We start from the raw sequence: 8,098 nt of genomic DNA, 5'->3' as shown, positions 1-8,098 counted from the left end.
GCAGATGCTCTCAGTCAGGTCGCTGTTTCCCCAAGTGTACATCTGATGCAAAAAATCCCTGGGATTTCTCTGTGTGGAGAACTGTGAGGGAAGGCTGGGAAGTGCTAGGTCAAGGAATGGTAAATGCAAATTTATTGCAGGACTTCTCAGAGCATTTAATATGCTAAGGGATGTTCTGAGTCTCCATGAGGGAGACAGAGCTGGCATCACTTTCTGAGTTTATCTGAATACAAAATCTTCCCTCAGTCGTGATAGCCAAAAGGTAGAAATAACTCAAATGTCCATCAATGGATGAACACACAATCAAAATGTGGCACATCCACACAATGGGTTATTATTCAGCCATAAAAAGGAATGACACATTCATCCACATGGCTCAGCTTTGCAAACACTATGCTGTGAGGAAGCCGGACACAAAAACAGCACACATTTCACGAATCTACGTATATGAAATGCCCAGAATAGGCAAATCTATAGGGACAGACAGTAGAATCACGGTTGCCTAGGGCTAAGAGAAATAGGGAATTAGAGCCGAAGGGCTCAGCCTTCCTTCTAGACATGGTGAAAATGTTCCAGAATCAGTTGTGATGGTCACACAACTCTCTGAACACACTAAAAGCCATTGAATTGTACAGCGCACTTTACGCGTGTGGACGGTATGATATAGAAGTGTTACCTCAATAAAGCTATTACCACAAACAAAGCACAAAAGTCTTTCCTCGAGTTGCTTTTTGAAAAACTAGTGTTCTAAGGAACTTACTTGGGAAACAAAGATCTAAGCCAGGCCCACTGGGTCCCCCTGGTGGACTGGAGGACAAAGTTCACTTGCGATTCTTCAACTTTTCCCCACTTGAGGAAGTCAATGTGATTTTCTTTGCCGAGAGAGCCAGGGTCAGAGTGATGCCCTGCACAGTTATGTTCCCTCCTGGTGGCACAGGGACAGAGTCAGGGCTGGGTAAGTGTGCAGCACAGGCCCTGGGGTGCTCGGTTACCAGCTTTGCTTGGGAGCCAGCTGTCAGTGCTGGGCTGGTCCCATGGGCACCCTCTGTCCTGGCAGGGGAGCCAGCCCAAAATAGCACAGGCTGGGACACCAGTTGGGAAAGCAGATGGGACAGTCTGGGGCTTGGGAAGGAGCAGATAAGGGTTTCACTCCCAGTTCTGCCGCCTTCCTGTGCGACCTTGGGTGCGGCATTCTGTCTGGGCTTCCGCTTTCCCACTTTGGGAAAGGAGAAATCAAGTTCTGCTCTTCTCCCCCAACAAGACTTCTGGAAGAATCCAGGCTGAAGATTGTTAAGGCTGCAAGGGACTTGGACGCTTGAATCTGCCGTCTACTCTCCCCGCCAGGCCGACCTGTTAGAAGCGTCCCGGTGCCAAGGGGCTCACCACCTCCCATTTCATTGCTCAATAGCTCTGGCTGTGGCTGGCAGAAGCCCTTCCTCATATTGGACTGACTTCTGCCAGCTCCTTCCGCTAGCCTTCGTTCTCTCCCGAGGGCATCGTGGAATGTGACTAATGCCTCTGCTACCTTGCCCTGCAGAGCCCGCCTCATTGGGCCCTCTGACCTCCCCAGGTGCCAGGAGGCCACTCCCCACCCAGGGCAAGCTTGCACATCCCTGCCTGACACGGGTCCGATATCCCGCACCATTGGATCCCCAGCCTCCCAGCCTGCCCCTCACCTCCCTGGCCTGGGCCATCTGTCCCAGCCTCCGGTCACTTGTCAGACCTGCTGCTGAGTGACCGCTTCGGCTGCTCCGCTTCCCAGATGCAACTTCTCCTGGCTGATCTGTGAACCCTCTTCTGACCTCTACAAGAACCCCTTCAGCACCCAACTGGCCCCCAGGGGCCCCTTCCCACCCCACTGAGCCCGGGGCTGGGTGTTTGGCCTCTGCGGAAGGAGTCGGACACACTGGACAGCCCACTGGGTCTTTGGAGATGGTGACTGTGCCCGTCTGTGAAGCCCAAGTCCATCTGTCTCTTCCAAAGTGGCCACCCTCTCCAGGAGCGCGGCCACCTTGAGCTGACCGCACGCCTCCAGCACAGCCTGATCAGGTCGGCTTGACCACGGCAGGGCCAGGCAGAGCAGAGGAGTACTGCCTGCCTCTCCTTCTAGAAGCCACTTTCTGTTAGTGTCCAGAAGAAGTCTAAGGTCACAGGGAAGTCCCTTGGCATCTAGGAATGCCATCCTCCTTGTTTGCCTCCTTCTATGCCCTCACTGGGCGTGAAGGGCCATCAGAGGGAGCCGCCAGGATGATGCTCCCTCCCTTGCTGTGTGTCCTCCCCTCGATCCCTAACCCCTGGGTCTTCATTTCTCTCTGGGATGAGAAGTTGGGCTCTACCACTGGTAAGCCTGACTCTTCAGGGCAGCTGGTCCCCAGGCCATCCTCGCCCCTGCATCGGACGCCCTGCTGCATTGGGGGTCCCAGCCCACCACGGTCCCTTGCGTGGCCGACCGGAAGCAGCCCCGTCCCGCACACGGCTGTCGTCTCAGTGAGTCACTGCACCACGACGTGTTTATTAGGATGGTGGGGGCTCATTTTGCCAACTTTGGAACCACGGGAGCCGGCTAAGTTTAGAACAAGCCTTGAGCGTGAGGACGCCGTGTTCCTTCTCCTTCTGGCAAAACACGAGACTTGAGCTATTCTTTTTATCTTTATTCTCCCAGACAAGTCCTAAGCTTTATTTACCACTACATCTGTCTTCTCCCAACATAAACTCCTCTGTAATTAAGGGGGAATAGACCCCCAATCAGCCTAAGGTTGAAAAACACCAGCTCATTGGAATGTTTCAAGGACTATAACAAAGGCTCTGAAAAATAGGAAGCTTTCCTACTTAAAGCAGATGTACTTAATCTAGTTCCTGTGGATGGGCTCCACGAGATGCAGGAACCCCCCAAATTCGTATGTGAATGTGCTTTTACCTGGGCAAAGAGTCCATAGCTTTTCTCAGATTCCCAGAGGGGTTCATGGCTCCTGCTCAAAATTACAGATTTAGTAAAAGATGGCCACCTTGCACCTGTATTGCACTGCAGAGTCCTCCCCCCACTTTGGGGTGTCCATGATTAGATGTGAGATGTCTTCTCGGGATCTGCACTGGGAGCGAAAGCCTGGAGCCTGAGTCAGGTTGGACATGCTGAAATAGGACTATTGGGAGGACAATCCTGGGTCCGGTGGGGGTGGAGAGACGCGTGGAGCCTTCCATCTGGAGGGTATTGGTGTCATCAGTGGAACCTGGGGAGTAGGTCAGGTGGGTCAGGGTGAGGGATTCAGGATGAAGAGGGTGATAAGAGGAAGTAACAAGAGGCCAGCTGGGAGGTGCTACCAGCTAAATCAGGCACCGAGATGGGTCCAATATCAGCACTGGAAGGGCCAAGCGGCGTTGGTCTGTCCACTCACTTTCGTTTACTCCACTCACAGTGATTTGCCATTTTCCATCCCGGGGAACTTGCACTTTAGACTCCATGCCACACATTTATTCTCCTGTGCGTTGCCTTAAATCAGATGAGCACCTTCCTGGGCGCCTGGGTGGCTCAGTCGGTTGAGCGTCTGACTTCGGCACAGGTCACGATCTCGCGGTCTGTGAGTTCGAGCCCCGCGTCGGCCTCTGTGCTGACAGCTCGGAGCCTGGAGCCTGCTTTGGACTCTGTGTCTCCCTCTTTGTCCCTCCCCCGCTCTCTCTCTCACTCTCTCTCTCTCAAAAGTAAGTAAACATTGAAAGAAAATATTTTTAGATAAATAAATACATTTAAAAAAAGGTGAGCACCTTCCTCTGATCTCATTCCACTGCCCTAAACTCATAGTTCCGTGGAGTATGTGGCCTTGACATGAAATTGCATGTGAATGTAATTTCCTATGTGATTGGGAAGGTATGTGTGCTGTCAAAGGAAACCAAGTGATGTGTTCAGATGTCAAATGCGTGGGACCCTTAGCTTATCTACACCCTCACTACATCATCAACATGCCTCCCTCCTCCCCAGCAAAGTTCATGGAGAGTTATATGTATTCTACGGTTCATCTCCAGGGCGGGAAAGGGAGCAGGGAGAGTCTTCTGGGCTAGTATCTCTTAGTGGTCAGCATATTAGTCCCCTGTTCACACCTCTGTTTTCCATTGCATAGTCAGGCCCTTCAACTGCATCACACATTGAATTACTTGCCATGACTATTTAGTCTCCTTCAATCCGGAAGAGTTCTTTAGCCTTCCCTCGACTATCACAACCTTGATCCCTTTGAGATTACTGGCCACTTGTTTTGTAGAATGTTCCTCAATTAGGGCTTGCCTGATGTTTCTTTATGTTTGGATTAGATTAGGCATCTTTGGTGGGAAAATTCCAGAAGAGCAGCTGTTCCCTTTTTTTTTTTTTTTTAAGATTTTAATTTATTTTTAAGTAATCTCTACACCTAGGGTGGGGCTCGAACTCACAACCCTGAGATCAAGAGTCGCATCCTCTACTGGCTGAGCCAGCCAGGCGCCCCCAGCTGTTTTCCTTTTGTGGCATCCTACCAGGTGGTACAATTTTGATTTGTCCTGTGACTGGTGATGTTCATTGTCACTCGATTAAGTTGATGTCGGCCAGGATTGTCCACTGGAAAGTTACACTTTCTTTCTTTGTAACTAACAAGTATTTTTGTGACCATGTAAATATCCCACCTCTCATTAAGCACGAAATCACTAAGCCTTAAATCAAGTTGTTTACTTATTTGTTTATATCGGTATGGACTCATTGCTTCTTATTTTCTCCAATGGGTTATAATCTCTTATTCTCATTGTTTATTCTGATGCTCAAAATTTCCCCATTTTTGGCTTGTGAGAGCTCCTTCTAGCCTGTGTCTGTGGTCTTTTGACAAGTCCCCATCATTCTTTAAGTGCCTCCTCGCCTTCTGGTTTAAGAAGATATTTTCGGTTCCTCTTGTACTTTCCCAGGCTCAGCCTTGGGACCAGCCATTTCTCTATGGAATTCTAAGTCCATTTTGTGCAGAGGGCATTTATAAACCAAGCTCTATGCCCTCAGTGTGTTCATTGTGGTTGGGGGACACACACACACCCTCTCCATATTGAACACCATGAGTTTATACCTTTTGAAAGTTTTATCATGGACTCAGAAACAGAGTCTCTCTCTGGAATGGCAGCTTTTCAGACCCTGTAAACCTGGAGCCACTGGGAGCCATTTTTCTACTACTGAGTAAGATCCTGTTGGGGCACGGAGTCAAGCAGAGGCAAGGTGACGTGAGAGGGGAGACATATAGGGTCCCATGACACCATCAGATCTGGCCATGCCTAAATCCCTTGAATTTCTTGGTTATGTGAGCCAATATGTTTCTTTTTTGTCTAAGGGTAATGGGAATCAGGTCCCCCGCAACCGAAGGAGTCCTGATCAATATGCTAAATAGCTTATGATCGACTCATCTGTGGTTTTATGTTATGGGATCTAGGCTCCAGCTTTCAAGGCTTGTTTGCCTGAAGTATTAGGGAGAAAGGGGCGTGATCTCTGCCTGGTTCCCATCCATCAATGCCGGAGGCTGTGACTGCACCGACACCTGGCCCCCTAGGGTCACTTTCTCCTTCACGCGGACTTCTCTCACTTGGCTGCTAGCGTCCCTGGAAATGGTGCTGTGCTGTCCCACAGGCCTCAAGAAGGAGGCAGTGTGGGGAAGGCCATCAGCTCCCCTGGGGGTCTGTTCCAACCATGGACACTGGTTGCCCTTTACTGTCCCACAGCAACCACTAGGCTGGTCAACTCAGCATTACTGAGGCTTGTCAAGAGTGGGAGGGAACTGCAGGTTGGAGAAACATACTTAAACCCTGACGCTGACAATGACCGCTCCAGGGGGAGCCTCGCCAGAGTCCCAGCCCCAGCCCTGCTGTTAGCCTCTGTCATCCTCTTGGGCATCTGCCCTTTTCCCTCCTCCCCAGATAGAGATGTAGAACCTCTAACCTCTCTCTGCTCCGGGTCTACATTATCTACCCATAGATGTGCCCTTGTCTAGGATGGCAAGTGGAGGGGCTGCCTGGCTGCTTGAAGAAACGAAACTCGGGGGCGCCTGGGTGACTCGGTTGGTTAAGTGTCTGACTTTGGCTCAGGTCAAGATCTCGCGGTTCGTGGGTTCGAGCCCCGTGTCAGGCTCTGTGCTGACAGCTCAGAGCCTGGAGCCTGCTTCAGATTCTGTGTCTCCCTTTCTTTCTGCCCCTTCTCTGCTAATGCTCTGTCTCTCAAAAATGAATAAACATTAAAAAAAGAAGAAGAAGAAGAAAAAAAGAAACAAAGCTCTACTCCTCCCATGATAAGGTAGGGGAATCCAGGTGTCTGTAACCATATGTGACCAAAGCCTGATGGCTCCCTTTTTCTGGAATGGTATGAGAGAGGCTCAGTACGATAGGCTAGGGGGTGCTCAGCGCTCCCCACCCAGTCCTGAAGGCTTTGTCACCAACAGGAAATGAAGATAGGCCTCAGCCTCCTACCTGCAGATACGGGCCTGATCCCTGGGGACTCTCCTAGACAGTAAACACACACAGACACACATTGTTTGCGCCACATGCATGCCACGCCCACATGCTTACACACTCACACACGCATATACGCTGTAGATTCTTCTCCCCCAAAACAAACAATTTTCGGGGCTCCTGGGTGGCTCAGTCGGTTAAGCATCCAACTTGGGCTCAGGTCATGATCCCACAGTTTGTGAGTTCAAGCCCTGCATCAGGCTCTGCACTGACAGTGTGGAGCCTGCTTGGGATTCTTTCTTTCCCCCTCTCTGCCCCTCCCCCACTCATGCGCGTGCTCTCTCTCTCTAAAAAATAAATAAACATTTAAAACAAACAAACAATTTTCAAAGCAGTCCAGTCCAGGTCTATATACCAAGCAGGGTGGGGGATCTGGTTCCTAAAGATAACACCATTCTCTGTACATTCAAGGCAGTCTTTTATGGCCATCCTGGTCCACTCTGAGAATTAACTGGGAAATATGTTTCATTCATTCGTAAATATTTCCTATTTGAGTGAGTGATGTGCATTGAGTCTTAAGCACAGAATCCCTACCTTCAGTTTAGTAGCTTGCATTTTTTTTTAAGTTTATTTATTTTAAGAAAGAGCACGAGAGCCGGGGAGGGGCAGAGAGAGAGGAAGGGAGACAATCCCAAGCATTCTCTGTGCTGTCAGCACAGAGCCCAATGCGGGGCACAATCTCACGAACCGTGAGATCATGACCCGAGCCGAAATCCAGAGTCGGACGCTCAACCAACTGAGCCACCCAGGCGCCCCGCTAGCTTGCAGTGAAGCAGGTAAGGCCTGACACCCACGTGGTACACAGTAAAAGCTCGGTCCCTCCTCCCTCTCCAGACCAGGAAAGATCTCTTTGTATTGATTTCACTGGAAAATTTCCCATTTCTCTGTTTTCCCAGGAACAAGCAGTCTCTGGTGTGGTTCTGCTCATTGGTACATCCCTCTGCAGATGGCATGCCCGAGATCAGAGAAGGACAGCGTGGGTACAGAGTCACATGGCAGGCTTGTCACATGGGTGACAAGGATGGAGCCACATTCGGTTGGAAGACTCTTCCGTCCTGTTTGGATGGTTCCGGGCCTTGCTGGGTTCCTGGTCCACCCTCTTACCTTCTCCATCCTGGCGTGTCTACTCTTCTCCAGTTTGCACCTGCTCAAGAGAAAAAGAATGTATCTGGGAATTCGAAGGGCAGCCCAGGCGTGGCTGGATCCAGAGCTCCAACAAGGTCTTCAGGGCATTCTCTGTCTGTCTCTTTTCTGCTTCCCTCCCTCTGTTGGTTGGAGTCCTCAGCAGACCCTCTTCATGTGGCAAGACAGATGTCCCAGGGCAGCCCCAATTCTGTTTTCCTACTTACTTGGCACCTCCGTGAAAAAGATGCTCTTTCCCGGTAGATTCAGCCCCCAGACTCAGGAAGGACCTCTGACCGGCCCTGTCGGATCATGTGTGTGTTCCAGAACTGGTAGTTCTGAAGGTGGGAATGAGTATTCTAACTGGGGAATGTCTACCTTTGGAAGCTGGGCAAAGAAAGGGCAGGGCCAGCTCACCAGCGGCACACAGAAGGAATTTCCTGCTGGAAAGAGGGCTGCGTTCCAGAAAGGGGGAGGCTAC

Source organism: Panthera pardus, unplaced genomic scaffold (genome assembly GCF_024362965.1).
Source record: "Panthera pardus isolate Hobbes unplaced genomic scaffold, ASM2436296v1 HiC_scaffold_3, whole genome shotgun sequence".
Taxonomy (NCBI): domain Eukaryota; kingdom Metazoa; phylum Chordata; class Mammalia; order Carnivora; family Felidae; genus Panthera; species Panthera pardus.
Note: the sequence above shows the minus strand (reverse complement) of the source record.